At 42.6% G+C, this 23,218-nt stretch overlaps 1 protein-coding gene across 4 annotated transcripts in view; it reads right to left on the bottom strand.

The window, feature by feature from the left end:
• Positions 1-23,218, bottom strand: part of LOC118357685 (caskin-2-like) — a 113,037-nt gene that overhangs the window by 71,991 nt on the left and 17,828 nt on the right. The window lies entirely within an intron of this gene.

Below are 23,218 nucleotides of genomic sequence, written 5' to 3'. Positions count from 1 at the left end.
AGGGAGAGAGGGAGGGAAGGAGAGAGGGAAGGGATGGAAGGAGGGATGGAAGGAGAGAGGGAGGGAAGGAGAGAGGGAAGGGATGGAAGGAGGGATGGAAGGAGAGAGGGAAGGAAAGAGGGAAGGGATGAAAGGAGGGATGGAAGGAGAGAGGGAAGGAGCGAGGGAAGGAGAGAGGGAAGGGATGGAAGGAGAGAGGGAAGGAGAGAGGGAAGGGATGGAAGGAGGGATGGAAGGAGAGAGGGAAGGAGAGAGGGAAGGGATGGAAGGAGAGAGGAAGGGATGGAAGGAGAGAGGAAGGGATGGAAGGAGGGATGGAAGGAGAGAGGGAGGGAGAGAGGGAGGGAAGGAAGGAGAGAGGGAAGGAGAGAGGGAAGGAGAGAGGGAAGGATGGAAGGAGAGAGGGAAGGAGAGAGGGAAGGGATGGAAGGAGGGATGGAAGGAGAGAGGGAAGGATGGAAGGAGAGAGGGAAGGAAAGAGGGAAGGGATGGAAGGAGGGATGGAAGGAAAGAGGGAAGGGATGGAAGGAGGGATGGAAGGAGAGAGGGAGGGAGAGAGGGAAAGGATGGAAGGAGGGATGGAAGGAGAGAGGGAAGGAGAGAGAGGGAAGGAGAGAGAGGGAAGGAGAGAGAGGGAAGGAGGGAGGGGGAGATGGAAAAAGGATTTGGTGACATTTGTCTTTTCAACAGAACGTCTAGTGATCTTCCATCACGGCAGGGTCTCTCGGTTTTCACAGCAAGAGCTCACATGTTCCTCTCTTTCTTCATCACTGGTTCCTGAAATAACATGTCAGAATGGCTGGAGGTTGCTCCCACTCGCTTCTCGCATACAGTGTTATGGCAAAATTCTGCCAGCTGACTGAAAACTAAACAGTTTTTATTCCATGCAAGCAATCCCCCCTGACTGAACCAGACTCCTCCTTAGCCTGCTCCAGATCAGTCGCTTCAGCGAACTTCTCTCCGCTCTTATGCCAATCACATACGGATAGTCAGAGGAATTGATTGGCTAAAGCACATACCTTGGACAAGGCTACCTGTCCTGATAGCTGACTTACCCCACAGCAGCCACATTGCCACTTGCCCTAGGCGAACAAGAGTACTTGTCCTAGGCATTAGTGTCTGGTGAACAAGAGTACTTGTCCTAGGCATTAGTGTCTGGTGAACAAGAGTACTTGTCCTAGGCATTAGTGTCTAGCGAACAAGAGAACTTGTCCTAGGCATTAGTGTCTGTTGAACAAGAGTACTTGTCCTAGGCATTAGTGTCTGGTGAACAAGAGTACTTGTCCTAGGCATTAGTGTCTGGTGAACAAGAGTACTTGTCCTAGGCATTAGTGTCTGTTGAACAAGAGTACTTGTCCTAGTCATTAGTGTCTGGTGAACAAGAGTACTTGTCCTAGGCATTAGTGTCTGTTGAACAAGAGTACTTGTCCTAGGCATTAGTGTCTGGTGAACAAGAGTACTTGTCCTAGGCATTAGTGTCTGTTGAACAAGAGTACTTGTCCCATATTTTCTCCTCTCTGACTTCCCTGTAGTCATTAATTCAATCAATCAATCCAGTCCTACCTCCACTCTCCTACACTCATTCCCTACTGTACATTCTACCCCTCAGCTCCAGGGGCCTTTCCAGGCTCAGCCACCCCATCTAAAGCCCATCTCTCTGGGAATTGACTCCTCCGCTAGCCCTGCTCTCAGAGCCCATACCCAGTCTCTCATTCAGCAGGGACCATTCTTCCAACTCTGGCCTCTCTCTCTCTCTCTCTCACTGGGCCATGCACAAGAATGTGTGTGTGTGTACGCACACACATTCTTGTGCATGGCCCAGTGAGAGAGAGAGAGAGAGAGAGGGGCCAGAGTTGGAAGAATGGTCCCTGCTGAATGAGAGACTGGGTATGGGCTCAGTGAGGCTGGTGGTCCCTAGGCGCACGCACGCACACACACACACACACACACACACACACACACACACACACACACACACACACACACACACACACACACACACACACACACACACACACACACACACACACACACACACACACACACACACACACACACACACACACACACACACACACACACACACAGTGTGAATGTTGTGAACAGTAGAAGAGACAGATCTCTTGGCATTGGTTTCAATCAATGAAACAGAACTTCTATTCTATTCTATTCCATCCCTACTGAATATTAACAGTGAATTCCTCCTCACTATCAGCTCTGTCAATGAGGCTACTGTCTCACCAACTGCTTTTGACCCATGATATAAAAAAAGGGACACTTTAGGATTTTGGCAAAATCTTCCCCAGAGTCGGATGAACTCGTGGATACCATTGTTATCTCTGGGTGCGGACTCTTGGGGAAGTAATGTAGATCCCAAAGTATCCCTTTAAACCCAACCAAAAGTTATCACATTTCTTCATGGCAGTTTAAATGAGGTGTGTCATATAAGCCAGCCACTCACATGATGATTTCATGTTTCTACAGTGACAGGATAGTTCCACTTACACTGGGCGCGAGTACACACACACACACACACACACACACACACACACACACACACACACACACACACACACACACACACACACACGAAGAAACACACATTAGGCAGCTTGCCAAGTGGGGCCTAAACCACCCCAATGACAGCGAGAGAACAGAGCCTTTAAGAGTTCTAGTTAGAACATGAGCCAACATTCCAGACATAGAAGAAGGGAGAGAGAGGAAGAGAGATTCTTTCTCTGGAAACAGTTGCTTCCTTCTCAATTAAAAGGTGGAGAGCTCTGGCTGACATCATGGTACAGTAAATTACTGCATCTTCAACGGACTGTGTGTGTGTCAATCTCCCCTTACAGCGCGTCACACCCAACATCATCATCTGTAATGCAAAACCCTGCCTGCAAAAACACAAAACCACTCACCATGGCCTGCGGGTGTGTTCTACACTAGGAACTTCAGGGAAACACAATATCAACATCAAAAAGGCATGTTGGATACACACCGGCTACAGCAGGGCCATTGAGAGTTGGCACCAAGTACAAAAGCAGGTGAGGAAAACGAGACTGTGAAATCAAACCCAGTCAAGCCTCATTGGCCTTCAATCACCTCACCTAAAAGGTTGTGTGTGTTATGTTGGTGCAGCAGGAAGATGACTGGTTTCCAGTGTCTGTGTGAAAGCCTGGCTGTAAACATGTCACAGCACATAGTGACGTCAGGTTCGTATCGTGGCACTGAAACAAAACACCAAGCAGATTTAACTTCTTTAGGAGAACAGCCGTAAAGTTGGATACAAACATCATTATGTTGTCATCCAGAGACTCATGTATTCATTTAACAAGCTACAGCACACAATATTTTACACAAAGCAGGTTTTAAAAAGGACAACTGAAAAAAAAAATGAAAAAAATAAAAAAATAAAAAAAATAATATATGTATATATATATATATACACCCTAATTGCTCCTGTGATTCCCTCTGAAGAAGATAGTATGCTAAAAGAATGATATTGATTTCCATCACAGGTTATGTGGTCGGCTACAGGTGTGGTGCTAGTCACAATAACATACAGTTCCAGTCATGAGTTTGGACTAGAGGTCAACCGGTGGCCGATTAATTAGGGCCCATTTCAAGTTTTCATAACAATCGGGAATCGGGATTTTTGGGCGCCGATTTATTTATTATTTTTTAATATCTTTATTTAACTAGGCAAGTCAGTTAAGAACGCATTCTTATTTTCAATGACGGCCTAGGAACGGTGGGTTAACTGCCTTGTTCAGGGGCAGAACGACAGATTTTCACCTTGTCAGCTCGGGGGATCCAATCTTGCAACCTTACAGTTACGTAGTCCAACGCAATAACGACCTGCCTCTCTCTCGTTGCACTCCACAAGGAGACTGCATGTTATGCGAAATACAGTAAGCCAAGGTAAGTTGCTAGCTAGTATTAATCTTATCTTATAAAAAAATTATCATAATCACTAGTTAACCACACATGGTTGATGATATTACTAGATATTATCTAGCGTGTCCTGCGTTGCATATAATCTGACTGAGCATACAAGTATCTGACTGAGCGGAGGTAGGCAGAAGCAGGCGTGTAAACATTAATTTAAACAGCACTTTCGTGTGTTTTGCCAGCAGCTCTTCGTTGTGCGTCAAGCATTGCGCTGTTTATGACTTCAAGCCTATCAACCCCCGAGATGAGGCTGGTGTAACTGAAGTGAAATGGCTAGCTAGTTAGCGCGCTCTAACTAGAGGGACGGAAGCTATACTGTTACACTGGCAATACTATAGTGCCTATAAGAACATCCTATAGTCAAAGGTTAATGAAATACAAATGGTATAGAGGGAAATAGTCCTATAATTCCTATAATAACTACAACCTAAAACTTCTTACCTGGGAATATTGAAGACTCATGTTAAAAGGAACCACCAGCTTTCATATGTTCTCATGTTCTGAGCAAGGAACTTAAACTTTAGCTTTCTTACATGGCACATATTGCACTTTTACTTTCTTCTCCAACACTTTGTTTTTGCATTATTTAAACCAAATTGAACATGTTTCATTATTTATTTGAGTCAAAATGGATTTGATTGATGTATTATATAAAGTTAAAATAAGTGTTCAACAAGTGTATTGTTGTAATTGTCATTATTAAAAAAACTGGCCGATTAATTAATTAGTATCGGTCTTTTGGCCCTCCAATAATCGGTATTGAAATATCATAATCGGTCGTCCTCTCATTTGGACATGGGTTGTTCTTTAATTTGTACTATTTTCTACATTGTAGAATAATAGTGAAGACATCAACATGAAACAACACAGGGCAGCGTAGCCTAGTGGTTAGAGCGTTGGACTAGTAACCGAAAGGTTGCAAGTTCAAATCCCTGAGCTGACAAGGTACAAAATCTGTCGTTCTGCCCTTGAACAGGCAGTTAACCTACTGTTCCTAGGCTGTCATTGAAAATAAGAATTTGTTCTTAACTGACTTGCCTATTAAAATAAAAAATAAAATAAACATGGAATCATGTAGTAACCAAAGTGTTACACAGTCTTGAAGGAGTTGGCACAAACAGTATGCTGAGCACTTGTTGGCTGCTTTTCCCCTCTGGTCTTATTCAACATTTCTGGTGTTACAGCCTGAATTCAAAAGTAAAAACAATTCTCATCCATCTACACATAATGACAATAATGTGAAAACATGCATTTAGAAATGTTTTAATAATTTATTGAAACTTAAATACATAAATATCTCGTTTACATAAGTATTCACACCCCTGAGCCCTTATCTATTTTACATGACTGGGAATACAGATATCTTAAGGGGGAAAAATGGGCCTCACAATGGGCCTCAGAATCTTGTCACGGTATTTCTGTGCATTCAAATTGCCATCGATAAAATGCAAATTGGGTTCGTTGTCCATAGCTTATTCCTGTCCATACCATAACCCTACTGCCACAATGGGCACTCTGTTCACAACGTTGACGTCAGCAAACTGCTTGCCCACACGACGCCATACACATTATCTGCGGTTTTGAGGCCATTTGGACATACTGCCAAATTCTCTAAAACAAGGTTGGAGACGGCTTATGGTAGAGAAATTAACATGACATTTTCTGGTAACTGCTCTGGTAGACATTCCTGCAGTCAGCATGCCAAATGCATGCCCCCGCAAAACTTGAGACATATGTGGCAATGTATTGTGTGACAAGCCTGCACATTTAAGAGTCGCCTTTTACTGACCCCAGCACAAGGGGCACCTGTGTAATTATCAGCTTCTTGATATGCCACACCTGTCAGGTGGATGGATTATCTTGGCAAAGGAGACAAGCTCACTAACAGGGATGGTAACAAATTTGTGCACAACATTTGAGGGAAAAAATATTATTGTGCATATGGACATCTTTTATTTTTAATAGGCACCCTATTCATCATTTTGTTCAGTGTAATACCTTTACCATGCTCAAACGGATAATCAAGGTATGCTTTTCTTATTTTTACCCATCTACCAATAGGTGCCATTCTTTGTGAGGCATTGGAAAACCTCCATGTTCTTTGTGGTTGATTCTGTGTTTGACATTCACTGCTCAACTGAGGGACCTTACAGATAATTGTATGTGTGGGGTACAGAGATGAGGGACCTTACAGATAATTGTATGTGTGGGGTACAGAGATGAGGCAGATTCAAAAATCACGTTAAACACTATTATTGTACACAGAGTGAGTCCATGCAACTAAATATGTGACTTGAGCAAATTTTTTAGGCTTGCCACAATAAAGCGATTGATTACTTACTAAGTCAATACTTTTTTCTTTCCATTTGTAAACATTTCTAAAACATAATTCAACTTTGACATTGTGGGGTATTGTGTGAAGGCCAGTGACAAACAATATCAATTTAACCAAAATGTCAAATTCAGGCTGTAACACAACAAAATGTGGGAAAAGTCAAGGGGTGTGAATACTTTCTGAAGGCCCTGTAAGTCATTGGAACGTCATGGCACGTTGACAGCAGAAAGAGAGTTGGAAAAACGCCCTGAAATGTTAAAAAAAAAACAACCTGAAGCATCCCCTGTTCTCCATCCATCTTTCTATTAAGGCCAGCAGCGTTCATAGCTAGTGTTTTTAATAAAGACTTAATGGATAAACGTCAGATATAAACACCACCCAACTCTGTAGAAACAGCATGCCCATATCTGGGGTAGCAACACCCATCTGCAGCTCTCACATCGTCCTGCTTTGCCTTTTGAAAGGTGAACAAACGTTTTAAGTCGGACACTGACAAGCAGATCAGAGCGACTGAGAGCAGGTGGGGGAAAGGTGAATGTAATTAAATAGAAGGACGATGTGAGCTGCAGATGAGTGTTGCTACCCCAGATATGAACATGCTGTTTCTACAGAGTTGGGTGGTGTTTATATCTGATGTTTATCCATTATGTCTTTATTTAAAAACACTAGCTATGAGTCCCAAATGGCCTACTTTTGACCAGAGTCCTATTGGGAAGGGTAGGGTGTCATTTGGGACATATTCCAGAACATACCGTCAGCAAGCCCAGATGTTTGTAGTTAATATTCACAGACACATTCAAGGTATGCAAAAATGACACCTTTATTTAATTTGAACTTTCAGTTCATTTCCACCTGAAGGTTCAAGTACGGTTGTGGTGGTGGCATCCTAAGGTCTCGACATAACTAAATCTGTATTCAAACATACCTTGTGAGAATGTGAATGTACTGTAGCTAATCTAAATAACAGTAGGCTACTGCTGCTAGTTACAAGTATCTATTAAACTAGCTTATATAGAATATATACATAGTGTAAAAAAACATTAGGAACACCTGCTCTTTCCATGAAAGACTGACCAGGTGAATCAAAGTGAAAGCTATGATCCCTTATTGATGTCACCTGTTAAATCCACTTCAATCAGTGTAGATGAGAATGGACAAGCCAAAAGATTTAAGTGCCTTTGAACAGGGTATGGTAGTAGGTGCCAGGCGCACCGGTTCGAGTGTGTCAAGAACTGCAACGCTAGTGGGTTTTTCACGCTCAACAGTTTCCAGTGTGTATCAAGAATGGTCCACCACCTCAAGGACATCCAGGGAACTTTTTTGACACCTTGTGTCCATGCCGACAAACTTAGGCTGTTCTGAGGGGTGCAAGTCAATATCTCAACCAACGAGATAGGAGTTAATTAGTCTGACATGCTACTGGGACAATGAAGTGTCCTTTCGAGAGAGAGAGAGAGAGAGAGAGAGAACTTGCAGGGCCTAACTGTCATTCTGCCTCATTATCTTCCATTGATTATCTAGAGTCATTATTAGGACAGAGTCCTCTGTCTGTCTGGGACTGGTTGTTCTGGGTCTGATCGATCGACATGAGTGTGTGTCACCATCGGGTCAAGGCTAACCAATGGAAACATAGAGCACCAGTATCCCAATAACCCTTTCAGTGCCACACAGGCGCTCCAACATTGACAATGAGGGGAATCAGGATACAATAGTGGTGTCACAAATTTTTTAAATGTTTCTTTCTGGAATTACTAGATTCTTTCAGAAGTAGGACATAGGCTATCTGTGAGATAAATGAAAGTCCTAGTGATTGGAACTGAATTAAACTTATGGAACAGTTGGCACACATACAGTATTGTATTCCCCCTGTAGAAATATAATCCTTGAGTATGTTTACATGCACACGTTTAATTCAATATTAAACTGATTTTGGCAGTAGGCGGAGTTGGGAACTAGTCATGTAAACAATTTACTCTGCTTATCTTAAAAATAAAAAAAATAGGCAAACGGTCAAAATTGAAGAAAGCACACACTGATTAAAAACACCTGGTTTTCTGAGCCATCTTTCAAATGATTAGGACATGTAAACAAGCTTCCTCTGCGTTCCAGCGGTGTATCTGATCTGTGTTAGCACCGGTAGCCTCCCTTTGACGAGCGACTGAAAGTACGCATCTTAGAAATAGTTTTCGCATACAAACTTCAGAACGTCTGAAGTCAGAATATAATAGGCTTTGCGTAATTAACATGGTCACTGTGGTAGCAACGTTTACTCTGATTGGTGATCAAAGTCCCATCAGGAAGTCTGATCTCAGATGTGTCCACAGAACCAGGATTATTAGGGAAATTGTTCTTCTTGCAAAGCATGTAAATGTTTTAAACAATCTATTATATTAAATCTGACTATCCACAATAATCGTATTATTGAGTGCATGTGACTGTGCTCATTGAATACATCACTGTGATTTCCTACCTGGTCCATCTCTATCCAGAACAGAACTAGTCCAGAATGGAACAAAGTAACACTACTAAAAAGGAGTGGCATTTACTGAACATTCACAAGCTTAGTGAAGTCTAGATCAGCTTAACCTTGAACTGCTCCTGTTTCACCGCGACATTACATTACATTACATTTAAGTCATTTAGCAGACGTGACCCTCCATCTAACTGAGTCTGCCTTCCAAATGGCACCCTATTCCCTACATAGTACACGACCTGTAGGGACCCATAGGGCTCTGGTTGAAAGTAGTACACTATGTAGAAGACAGAGCCTCAGATATATAACAATAGTTAACTATCTGGCTCTTCAACCAGTGAACTAAGTAAAGTACATCACCTTTTACCTCCAGAGGCTTGTCCCTTTTACCTCCAGAGGCTTGTGCCTTTTACCTCCAGAGGCTTGTGCCTTTTACCTCCAGAGGCTTGTCCCTTTTACCTCCAGAGGCTTGTGCCTTTTACCTCCAGAGGCTTGTGCCTTTTACCTCCAGAGGCTTGTCCCTTTTACCTCCAGAGGCTTGTGCCTTTTACCTCCAGAGGCTTGTGCCTTTTACCTCCAGAGGCTTGTGCCTTTTACCTCCAGAGGCTTGTGCCTTTTACCTCCAGAGGCTTGTGCCTTTTACCTCCAGAGGCTTGTGCCTTTTACCTCCAGAGGCTTGTGCCTTTTAACTGCAGAGGCTTGTGCCTTTTAACTGCAGAGGCTTGTGCCTTTTAACTGCAGAGGCTTGTGCCTTTTAACTGCAGAGGCTTGTGCCTTTTACCTCCAGAGGCTTGTGCCTTTTACCTCCAGAGGCTTGTGCCTTTTACCTCCAGAGGCTTGTGCCTTTTACCTCCAGAGGCTTGTGCCTTTTACCTCCAGAGGCTTGTGCCTTTTACCTCCAGAGGCTTGTGCCTTTTACCTCCAGAGGCTTGTGCCTTTTACCTCCAGAGGCTTGTGCCTTTTACCTCCAGAGGCTTGTGCCTTTTACCTCCAGAGGCTTGTGCCTTTTACCTCCAGAGGCTTGTGCCTTTTACCTCCAGAGGCTTGTGCCTTTTAACTGCAAGCTTGTGCCTTTAAAAAATATATATATTTTATTTTATTTCACCTTTATTTAACCAGGTAGGCTAGTTGAGAACAAGTTCTCATTTACAACGACGACCTGGCCAAGATAAAGCAAAGCAGTGTGACACAGACAGCACAGAGTTACACATGGAGTAAACAATAAACAAGCCATTAACACAATAAACAAGTCAATGACACAGTAGAAAAAAGAAAGTCTATATACAGTGTGTGCAAAAGGCATGAGGAGGTAGGCAATAAATAGGCCATTGCAGCGAATAATTAGAATTTAGCAGATTAACACTGGAGTGATAAATGAGCAGAGGATGTGCAGGTAGAGATACTGGTGTGCAAAAGAGCAGAAAAGTAAATAAAATAAAAACAGTATGGGGATGAGGTAGGTAGATTGGGTGGGTTTACAGATGGACTATGTACAGCTGCAGCGATCGGTTAGATGCTCAGATAGTTGATGTTTAAAGTTGGTGAGGGAAATAAAAGTCTCCAACTTCAGCGATTTTTGCAATTCGTTCTAGTCACTGGCAGCAGAGAACTGGAAGGAAAGGCAGCCAAATGAGGTGTTGGCTTTGGGGATGATCAGTGAGATATACCTGCTGGAACGTGTGCTACGGGTGGGTGTTGTTATCGTGACCAGTGAACTGAGATAAGGCGGAGCTTTACTTAGCATGGACTTGTAGATGACCTGGAGCCAGTGGTTCTGGCAACGAATATGTTGTGAGGGCCAGCCGACTAGAGCATACAGGTCGCAGTGGTGGGTGGTATAAGGTGATTTGGTAACAAAACGGATGGCACTGTGATGTACTCTACTCAGCAAACTGGATGCAGTCTTGGAAGCTATTTTGTAGATGACATTCCCGAAGTCGAGGATCGGTAGGATAGTCAGTTACTAGGGTAAGTTTGGCGGTGTGAGTGAAGGAGGCTTTGTTGCGAAATAGAAAGCCGATTCTAGATTTGATTTTGGATTGGAGATGTTTAATATGAGTCTGGAAGGAGAGTTTACAGTCTAACCAGACACTTAGGTATTTATAGTTGTCCACATAGTCTAGGTCGGAACTGTCCAGGGTGGTGATGCTAAGCTTGTGCTACCGGTGCTAACACATGCACAGATCAGATACACCGCTGGAACGCAAAGGCAGCTGTTTACATGTCTTAATCATTGCCCGCCCCCTCTGCCCATCTCTCTGCCCATCTCTCTGCCCATCTCTCTGCCCATCTCTCTGCCCGCCCCTCTGCCTGCCCGCCCGCCCCTCTGCCGCCCATCTCTCTGCCCGCCCATCTCTCTGCCCGCCCATCTCTCTGCCTGCCCATCTCTCTGCCCGCCCGTCCCTCTGCCCGCCCCTCTGCCTGCCCGCCCGCCCCTCTGTCCGCCCCTCTGCCTGCCCCTCTGCCCGCCCGCCCCTCTGTCCGCCCCTCTGCCTGCCCCTCTGCCCGCCCCGCCCCTCTGCCTGCCCCTCTGCCCGCCCGCCCCTCTGCCTGCCCTCTGCCCGCCCCTCTGCCCGCCCCTCTGCCCGCCCCTCTGCCCGCCCGCCCCTCTGCCCGCCCGCCCCTCTGCCCGCCTGCCCCTCTGCCCTCTGCCCCTCTGCCCGCCCTGCCCCTCTGCCTGCCCCTCTGCCCGCCCCTCTGCCTGCCCGCCTGCCCCTCTGCCTGCCCCTCTGCCCGCCCCTCTGCCTGCCTGCCAGTATAAACAGAGAGACATAGTAGAAGACTATGTCTGCAGACAAACCTGCAGTGTTGTGTTCAAGTAATTTAAAGAGGGGGAAGCAGAGGATCTGTTGGTGCAGCTGGACTCTTCACAGCAACAGGCCTTAGGGACAATACATGTTTTTTTTCCGATTACATGTTTGCACTTAAATAAGATGTCAGACTAAACTCATTTAGTCCTTCGTTAGTTGACGGAGAACATTTTTCCCAAATTCTTGCCACATGTTTAAATAGCCTACAGTATAAATTCTTCCATTTGGACAAGACAACCACTCTCGCTTATTCAGGTGACAATATATCACTAACATGTGCAAGCAACATTGGCTAGCTATAGAATGAATAACCCAGCAATGTGTAAATATAATAGGCTAATAATAATAATTAGAAACCGGGTGGTTCGGGCCCTGTATGCTGAGTGGCTAACAGTTGTGGTATATACCCGTGGTATACGGTCTGATGACAAAACATGTATTTTTACTACTCTAATTACGTTGATAACCAGTTTATAATAGCAATAAGGCACCTTGGGGGTTTGTGGTATATTGGCCATATACCACACCCCTCAAGCCTTATTGCTTAAATATAGGCTAGTAAGTTAACTTCACCCATAAATCACTTATTGTATTATTCACTTCAGCCTTAAAACCATTGCTCATCACCCATTTAGTCTCTATAGGCCTGAGCACAGCCAGTAAGACATCACTACTCCTTCTGGACCAATACATATTACTCTTACTGTAGTTAAAGACGTCGGCCTACATAATAAAACCAAAATGATGCATTCAACTGCAACATCTACAAATATAATCATGTTACGAGGTACTTTTGGTTAATAATAGCCTAGCATACAATCTTCAAAAATAAAGCAAAAAAATAAGAATCGACCATGCTCTTTCAAAGACATACCAAATACACTGCAAATGACCTCAATGGCAAAAACTGCTGCTTAAAAAAAAACTAATCTAACAAAAGGACAATCTAACAAAAGGACAGAACAATTTACAGGAAAGGAGGTAGAGAGATGGACGAACGTAGGTCACCGCTCGGACAAGTACACAGTTTACACTTTGGCCCACAAGCATGGGAAATCATCTCATCAAATATCGTCACATGTGCCAAATACAACAGGTGTAGGCTACACAATAACTAGGCTATATACAAGGAGTGCCGGTACCGAGGATATGTGCAGGAGTCCGTCCGAGGGAGTTGAGGTAATACGCACATGTAGGTAGGGGTACAAGTGACATGATCATACACATACTGTAAACCACATCTTAATGAGTTGATAATTATTTCCTTGTCATTAGAGTAGTAAAAATCACTGCACTATAAAGGGAATAGGGAGTGGTTTGGGACACAGACGTTGTCCTCTGCATGTCTCTGTGTATAGTTGCAGACAAGCAGCACAGGCTTTGTTCCAGTACAATAACTTCATCATTACCAGAAAATACTTAATCATCTGAATACAAGTGAAGGGAGAGAAAGAGATTTAGAGTTCAAGGAGAGTTTATGTGTCTACCAAACTCGTTTGACCTTGTCCTGGTTATTCTAGTTTGCGTGTCTGTTAGTTGGGTTGTTTTTCTGCAGTGTATCTGTAAACAAGTCTGGTGAAACAATGCTGCCTGAATTCTACCTCAGAACTATCATCTATCTATACTGTAGGGTCACTAGCTGCAGACAAACCTGCAGTGTTGTGATCAAGTCATTTAAAGAGAGACCGATTCAAGACCAGAGCAAATCGAGACAGAGTCTCGGGGGGGGGGGGGTCAAGGGGTTCGAGACAGAGTCAAAATGTGAGTCCAATTCAAGATCGTGATTGTAATTTTGTCAAATCCCCACCATAATAAGAGTTCAAAATGTTCAGTAGTTCTGTGTTCAGAACATGTAGATTATTTTGAAATTCAAAAAACAGTGAAAAAAATTGCATGCTGAGGAAAAATAGAGCATCTCTAAAATGATTACAAACCCAAATCATAGTGGGGAACAATTCTACTTCTTCAGAGAAGGGCTGAAGACTTATAAAATAATGATTAAAATAATATAATATATTATAATATATATAATATAACACTACACACCTGATTCAAATCATCAAAGCCTTTTGATGAGTTGATCATTTGAATCAGCTGTGTAGTGTTAGGGCAAAAACAAAAATGTGCACCCTTTTGGGTCCCCAGGACCAGGATTGAGAAGCAGTGGGCTAGACCATCAGAAGCTAGATAAAAAAGGCATCTGCCATTCAAAAGGCAGATTTCAGATTTTCACTCAAAATGTCTAAGTCCACAACAATGATTAAAACACATCAATTTGATTGGGTGGGCCAGTCATGGCCTGGCTCCCCACTGGGTGGGTCTCTGTCTACCCAGGTCCATCCATGTCTACGCCCCTGATGCAAATAGCCATGATGACAATTGCGCATCACAAATAGCCTAATAACCAACACCTCAAACTAAAATGTTTAAACTCCTGGTTTGCATGTACATTATTGTCTTAGTTAGCATTTACAGGTAGATGAATTGAAAAGTCTTTCCTACCTTACCGGCTACCGATGTCATTCTTCTGTGAGCTGCTCCATGCCAAAACCAGTTGAGAACTGCACACTAGGCCGAAACTAGGCTGTGTGCGTGGCGCGCATGTGAATATATTTCATGTGATTTGCGATTGTGTAGGCTACTTTGTGCATGATGTCTCTATTGTATTACATAATTGATCAATCGTATACCTCCACTACACTACTTTGATACGCATCAGTAAGTGAGTACACGCAATGCCCACTGGGAAAAAAGTGGGTATACGGCTTATACCTGCGTATACCGTCCACTATACCACTGGTTCTTTGCGTTTTACAAGAAGTGCACTCTCCTACATTGGTGCGCTGTTATTATGGTTGCTGTCCTTACAGAATCACGAAACTGTCACACACTGAAGGCCTATAGGTTCACCACTGCGCAAACAGTGGGTTAACTGCCTTGTTCAGGGGCAGAACGACAGATTTTTTTTACCTTGTCAGCTCTGGGATTAATTTTTGCAACCTTCCGGTTACTAGTCCAACGCTCTAATCACCTGCCTTAGAGTGCACTCCACGAGGAGCCTGCGTGGCAGGCTGACTACCTGTTACGCGAGGGCAGCAAGAAGCAACGGTAAGTTGCTAGCTAGCATTAAACTTATCTAATAAAAAACAACCAATCTTAACATAATCACTAGTTAACTACACAGGGTTGATGATATTACTTGTTATTTAGAGTGTCCTGCTTTGCATATAATCGATGCGGTGCCTGTTAATTTCTCATCGAATCACAGCTTACTTCGCCAAACGGGTGATGATTTAACCTCGTTGGGCTAGGGGGCACTATTTTCACGTCCGGATGAAAAGTGTGCCCAAAGTAAACTGCCTGTTACTCAGGCCCAGAAGCTAGGATATGCATACAATTGGTAGATTTGGATAGAAAAACACTCATTAAAATAATGCCTTTGAGTATAACAGAACTGATTTGGCAGGCAAAACCCAGAGGACAAACCATCCAAGATTGTTTTTCTTTTAGGTCACTGCTTTTAATTCATTTTCAAAGGGAAGCCCTATTTATGAGGAACCTGGTTGCAGTTCCCATGGCTTCCACTGGAGGTCAACAGTCTTTAAATATAAATAATAATATAATATATGCCATTTAGCTGACGCTTTTATCCAAAGCGACTTACAGTCATGTGTGCATACATTCTACGTATGGGTGGTCCCGGGAATCGAACCCACTACCCTGGCGTTACAAGCGCCATGCTCTACCAACTGAGCCACAGAAGGACCACAGAAGGACGCCTTTAGAAATTGGTTGATGTTTTTCTTTTGAGAAATGAAGAAGTAGTCCTGTTCTTTCCATGTGTCACTCAGATGGACTCAAGTCTTTTGATGCGCGTGACCTGGAACGCGCCTCACGTTGTTTTTTATCCGGCATTGAACACAGTATATCTTAAATTGTATCAATCATTTACATTTTAGGATACCTAAGGTTGGATTAGGAACGTTGTTTGAAATGTTTGGACCAAGTTTACAGGTGACTTATTAGATACTTTGTAGGCATGTTGGGCGAGTTGAAACCGGTGTATTTCTGAATCAAACACGCTAAATAAATTGACATTTTTGGGACAAAGGACATTATCGAACAAAAGGACCCTTTGTGATGTTTCTGGGACATTTTAGAGTGCCAACAGAAGAAGATCTTCAAAGGTAAGGCATCAATTATATCGCTATTTCTGACTTTAGCCGCGCACCTGTCTGGTTGAAATCTGATTTTCATGTGATTGTATGCGGGGCGCTGTCTTCAGATAATCGCAAGGTCTGCTTTCGCCGTAAAGCCTTTGTGAAATATGACACAGCGGCTGGATTAAGAAGAAGTTAAGCTTTATTTTGATGTACAACACTTGTATGTTTCATGAATTTGCATTATGAGTATTTCTGTTTTTGAATTTGGCGCACTGCAATTTCACTGGATGTTGTCAAATTGTTAGCGGGATTAGAGCGGGAAGGGATCACTAGGGATCCATAAGAGGATAACAAGCGCATTCGCGAAAAAAGCACTGCCGTTGCACCAATGTGTACCTACCCATAAACATCAATGCCTTTCTTTAAAATCAATACACAAGTATATATTTTTAAACCTGCATATTTAGTTAATATTGCCTGCTAACATTAATTTCTTATAACTAGGGAAATTGTGTCACTTCTCTTGCGTTCCGTGCAAGCAGTCAGGGTATATGCAGCAGTTTGGGCCGCCTGGCTCGTTGCGAACTGTGTGAAGTCCATTTATTCCTAACAAAACCGTAATTAATTTGCCAGAACTGTACATAATTATGACTTAACATTGAAGGTTGTACAATGTAACAGCAATATTTAGACTTATGGATGCCACCCGTTAGATAACATACGGAGCGATTCCATATTTCACTGAAAGAATAAACGTTTTGTTTTCGAAATGATAGTTTCCGGATTCTACCATGTTAATGACCAAAGGCTCATATTTCTGTGTGTTATTATGTTATGATTAAGTCTATGATCTGATATTTGATAGAGCAGTCTGACTGAGCGATGGTAGGCAGCACTTTCATGCGTTTGACAGCAGCTTTTCGCTGTGCTTCAAGCATTGAGCATTGAGCTATTTATAACTTCAAGCCTATCAACTCCCAAGATTAGGCTGGTGTAACCAATGTGAAATGGCTTGCTAGTTAGCGGGGTGCGCGCTAATAGCGTTTCAAACGTCACTCGCTCTGAGACTTGGAGAAGTTGTTCCCCTTGCTCTGCAAGGGCCGCGGCTTTTGTGGAGCGATGGGTAACGATGCTTTGAGGGTGGCTGTTGTCGATGTGTTCCTGGTTCGAGCCCAGGTGCGAGGAGAGGGACGGAAGCTATACTGTTACACTGGCAATACTAAAGTGCCTATAAGAACATCCAATAGTCAAAGGTTAATGAAATACAAATGGTATAGAGAGAAATAGTCCTATAATTCATATAATAACATCAACCTAAAACTTCTTACCTGGGAATATTGAAGACTCATGTTAAAAGGAACCACCAGCTTTCATATTTGGTCCTCCAATAATCGGTATCGATGTTGAAAAATTATAAATCGGTCGACCTCTAATCTGCACAATAGCCCAAAATAGAGTATAGACCTACTACCTACTGACTGTAAACATGTTAATTGGCTGAAATACTGAATTGGCAAAACAACACCCAGGCCAAGCCGTGTGTAGCTGTCTAAGGTCACCACTGTCTAAGGTCACCACTGTCTAAGGTCACCACTGTCTAAGGTCACCACTGACACGAAGAATGTGAAAACATCTTGGTGATATTACAAGATCAGCATTAACCCACACGATTGATTATCTGAATAGAACAGTAACGGTAGGGAGTCTGAATGTCACACGCTCAACTATTAGTGGAAAAGTCATTACGTTTTCTAATTTGACCTAAAAAGGCCAGAAACTGTACACTTTGTGTGATGATGAAATTCACTCTGTGGCCCAAACCCTGGGAACTACTAGCTAGGCTAGTTCTCTTAAGTTCTACGCTTAATAGAACCTCTTGACTTTATTGATAACAGATAAGCCTGTGCCCAGGTAACAAGCTTGCCTCTCTCCCCTCCTCCACATAAATCATAACTAGACTACCCCATCTCCCATCATCTCTGCTAAGGTAGAGTAGCCTAACCGCAACCTGGGACAACATATCTAAGCTGGGAAGAATGGATTCCCGTCAATGTCTGCCTTAATTCAATATACCCTCCCCTTACACATTATGCATTTAAGGTACTAGGCCTCCCTCACAGTAAAGACCATACATTACCCCCATTGGAAATGACTGAGTGACTACCATCTGAAGGGAGATATTTCAAAAGGCTTGGAGTGTGTCAAGCCTAATTTATAAATACCCACAAGTGTGCAGCTCCCCGATTAGTTACTCAGTGCAACTACGCAGGATCGCCATTTTGCGTATCAGAACAAGACAAGAGCCTTTTAAAACATCCAGAACAGGGAACGGATGAAGGGCACTGGGGTTTACAATATAACCTCCATCTCTGTATCTAACATCCTGTCAGGAGAATCAGAGACTACATGGGGCATAGCAGATCAAAGCAGCTGCAGCTTCTACAGACTACAAAAGCAGCTTCCTGCTGATTCTCATTAAAGTTACTACTGATATAGGCCTATTCCCTAAGGAGCACTTCTCTCACACACACACACACACACACACACACACACACACACACACACACACACACACACACACACACACACACACACACAGTTTTGTCAGACAATAACAAAACATCCATACATGCACAAACAAATACCAAAATCACTGTATACCACTCCTACAGACAAGGTTTTCTCTTTGTATTTCCTCAGCCGTATCAAGCAGACAACATGAGAAATGTTATAGGGCAAGTACAGGCAAGCCTGGATAAGCATCTACAGTACCTGGGGCTACAGAAATACACTATACACACACACACACACACAGAGAGAAGTATGTAGAGACCCATTCAAATGATTGGATTCAGCTATTTCAGCCACACCCGTTGCTGACAGGTGTTTACAATTGAGCCCACCGCCATGCAATCTCCATAGACAAACATTGTCTGTAGAATGGCCTTACTTCGGGAAGAAAATGGTGTTTGACCAGATACAATGCTATTTCACAGTAAACAAATTGACAGCAGTCTTTCAGCACGCTTATAGGGAAAGATACTCAACAAGCACAGCACTTACACAAATGACTTGAAGAATGGCTGAGAGAAATAGATGATAAAATGATTGTGGGGGCTGTCTTGTTTGACTTCAGTGCAGCTTTTGACATTATCGATCATAATCTGCTGCTGGAAAAACTTGTGTTATGGCTTTACACCCCTGCTATAATGTAGATAAAGAGTTACTTGTCTAACAGAACACAGAGGGTATTCTTTAATAGAAGTCTCTCAAACATAATCAGGAATTCCCCAGGGTAGCTGTTTAGGCACCTTACCAGTGTGTCTATGTATGCGGATGACTCAACACTATACACGTCAGCTACTACAGCAACTGAAATGACTGCAACACTTAAAGAGCTGCAGTTAGTTTCAGAATGCTTGGAGTAACCCTGGATTGTAAACTGTCATGTTCAAAACATATTGGTACAACAGTAGCTAAGATGGGGAGAAGTCTGTCCGTAATAACTGAAGAATTTCTGCACAAACTGTCAGAAACCGTCTCAGGGAAGCTCATTGGCTTGCTCGTCGTCCTTGCCAGGGTCTTGACCTGACTGTAGTTCGGCGTCGTAACTGACTTCAGTGGGCAAATGCTCACCTTTGATGGCCACTGGCACACTGGAGATGTGTGCTCTTCACGGATGAATCCCGGTTTCAACTGTACTGGGCAGATGGCGTGTATGGAGTAGTGTGGGCGAGCGGTTTGCTGTGATTTCAGCATTGTGAACAGAGTGCCCAATGGTGGCGGTGGGGTTATTTTATGGGCAGGCAGGCATAAGCAACGTACAATTGAACACAATAGCATTCTAAATCGATGACAATTTGAAAGCACAGAGCTACTTCAAAGAGATCCATTGTTGTGCCATTCATCCTCCGCCATCACCTCATGTTTCAGTATGATAATGTATGGCCCCATGTCGCAAAGATCTGCACACAATTCGAGGAATCTGAAAATGTCCCAGTTCTACCATGGCCTGCCCACTCACTAGACATGTCACCCATTGAGCATGTTTGGAATGCTCTGGATGAATGTGTACGACAGCGAGTTCCAGTTCCCACCAATATCCAGCAACTTCGCACAGTTATTGAAGAGTGGGACAACATTCCACAGGAAACCATCAACAGCAACCTCTGTGCGACGGAGCTGCATGAGGCATATTTCAATTGACTGATTTCTGTATATGAAGTGTAACTCAGTAAAATCACAGAAATTGTTGCATGTTACGTTTATAATTTTTGTTCTGTGTACTAAAACATTTCTAGACTGTCTATGGGTAACAGCGTTGATGTGTTATCCAGAAAATGGGCAAAAACAGTTGGACCAGCTTACCTGCTTTTACACTGTAATTTGACTATTACGTGTTCATGGGAAATTGTTGAATGTTGCGTTCATATTTTTGTTCAGTGTAGTATAGAGGTTTGTGTCTATCACCATGATGATGAGGATTTATGTCTATTCACCATGATGGATCAGCCACCAATTCTCTTGTGCTTGCATTGTTGGACCTTCTTTGGGACACTTTCTGTTACCTGGCCCTCGGTTTGAACCCCAATCCACTAGACTGTACTTCCTCACCAACCCTTACTTTGATCTTCTCTCTGCAGCTGACCTGGTCTATGCATTTCTTATCTATTCAGAGTTCCAGACCTTCAGCACAACCGTCTTGCTAGGGCTGCCACAGTTACCCTATTACCGTGTAACCAACGGTTATAGATGAATATAGAATGTCAGAACCGTTTGGGGGGGCAGCTGACTGAAGACGGGACAGCTGTGCTGTTGAGTCCTTTTCTGCGGTAACATGGACTCTTGACAACATGATGAAACTTTGTTTCTCCTTGCTGGGACAAGCAGGGTGTTGTAGCAAACTATGCTTTGGTTGCCTAGCAAACACCCCCCACAATGCAGGAGCACCCTGGCAATCTGACTGGTAAACTAATGGGTACACTCGCAATAGCTGTCCGGCATTGTGATGCAATAATTTCAATGGTGATGAATTGCTTGCTGTTTGGGGTTTTAGGTTTCTGTATAAGCACTGACTGCTGATGTAAAAAGGGCTTCATAAATACATTTGATTTGAATGTTCATTCAAATGATGTTAACTAATATGGCTCATGAAAAATGTATTTTTTGTAATGTCAGTTGAGTTGAATCAACAAATCACAGCACATATTGATGGGTACACGTCCTGCTTTTACTTCCTGCTTTGCTCCTATGGGTACACTCGCAATAGCCGCCAGTCCACCCGTTATGTCATCGACTTGAATGGGGACGAGAAAGGGTGCTGAATATGGCGGCGAGTGCAGACAAGATTTCAGCTTGCTCCGAGTAACCTTAAGTAAGGTTGAGATGGATAAAAGTTAACGGAACTTGGCTTATAGTAAACACAATAGAGAACGACCGCTAATTCTTAAGTCTTCTGAGAAAATATCCATCCAGTCAGATTATATTTGGTGGAGATTTTAATATGGTTTATTCTAATGAGACTAGATTGCCCCATAGGCCTAACATTGGTTTGAACAAGTTGGTGAATTTCTGCCAAAGCCCGGACTTAATTGACATATGGAGAGTTAAAAACCCTGGAGAGAAACAATACACATGGAGTAATAGAGATAGTTCTTTACAATCAAGAATTGATTTGTGGGTGATAACCTCTAGTCTTGAGCCCAACACTGTAGAAGTAAAAACTGCCTGCAGTCCTGACGGATCATATGGTCATATGGTTGACTGTAAAAATGTGCCGTAATGATGGTAAGAAATACTCTGGTGGTTATTGGAAATTAAATAACTCATTGTTATTGCATTATGATTTTAAAAATGTGATTAAGAATCTAATTTCTGTTTACTGGAGTTTAGCTACATCTAATGCAGAATATGGGAAATATTGGGAACTGCTGAAATGTAAAATCCGCTCAGCCTGTATTCCTTATGGAAATCAGCTTGCTTTAAGAAGGAGATGTGAGGTAGCTGAACTCTAAGACAACTGCGAATATCACAGAGATCGAGTATCTTGATCTTAATGAGAAAGCTAAATTGAATGATTTACAGAATCAACTAGATACATTGTATGAGGAAAAGGCGAGAGGAGCTTTCATAAGATCCAGAAAACAATGGCTTGAAAAAGGCAGAAAGAACAGGAGATACTTTTTTAATTTGGAAAAGAGGAGAGGAACTCCACACACTTCAGAAATGTAAGATTAATGGGGTTACCACTGAGGATAGAGAGTTGATGTCAGACTTTACCACTAAGTTTTATGAGAATCTTTACTCCTTAGATAACCATTTGAGTGACTTGATTTCATAGAGAATGTTAATTTGGTTAGTGAAGAATTCAAAAATTGGTCTTGTTGTCAAGATTTATCCATTATGGACATCCAGTACGGGGTTGCTCAGTTAAAAAATAACAAAATCTCCAGGTTGTGATTGATTAACCTTTAAGGAGGCTACAAAGAAGGGAGAACTACCTGCCTCTCTGAAGCAAGGGGTTATTACTCTTATACCTAAATCACACAAGGATCTCTTAAATATTGATAATTGGCGTCCAATCGCACTCTTAAACAACGACTACAAAATGATAGCCTTAATCTTTGCAAAAAGGTTAAAGTCTTACTTGAATGATCTGATTGATGAATGTCAATCAGGGTTTATGAAAGGGCGCCATATATCTAATAATCTGAGGCTGGTGTTAGACTTGGTTGAGTATTGTGATCTATTGGATGACTTCCCTGTTATCCTATTTTTGGATTTTCAGAAAGCATTTGATACAGTAAGTCACAATTTTATCTTTGATTGTCTTAAGCATTTGAAATGTTATCGTTTTTTTGTTGACGCTATTAGAACTCTGTATAATGGTGGCAATAGCTGTATCAAACTCTGTCATGGAACATCCTCAGGGTTTAACATTTACAAAGGAATACGACAAGGTTGTCCAATTTCACCTTTTTTTTGTTCGTATCTCAAATTCTATGCTCATTAGTTCATAAAAGTCCATTTGAAGGCATTACATTCCAGGCCAGAGAGTTCAAGATATCCCAACTGGTGGATGACACCTCACTTTTTTTGAAAAATGTGTCACAAGCTAGATATCGGGAAGCAGTTCTCCAAAATCTCAGGTTTGGCATTAAATATTTCCAAATGTGAGATGTTTGTTTTGAAAGGAGCTGTCAATCCAGCATATTGTGAAAAAGATACTGTAACCTACCTCGGTGTAAAGATCACCAAAAATCTTAAGGCTGTGAATGATCTTAATTTGAACCCTGTAACTGAATCTGTCCCCCCCAAAAATTCCTCATGGTTAAGGAGGGATTTAAGTCCTCAAGGAAGGGTGTTTTTATCCAAAGCTGAGGGGCTATCTATTGACATTCCCAAATCCACTTGCTGTACCTTAGATAGGCTTTTGTACAACTTCATATGGAAAAACAAGCCACATAAGATAAGAGATGTTATCACC

The sequence above is a fragment of the Oncorhynchus keta genome, chromosome 24, assembly GCF_023373465.1.
Source record: "Oncorhynchus keta strain PuntledgeMale-10-30-2019 chromosome 24, Oket_V2, whole genome shotgun sequence".
Taxonomy (NCBI): Eukaryota; Metazoa; Chordata; class Actinopteri; order Salmoniformes; family Salmonidae; genus Oncorhynchus; species Oncorhynchus keta.
This window is presented reverse-complemented; position numbering and strand designations above follow the sequence as displayed.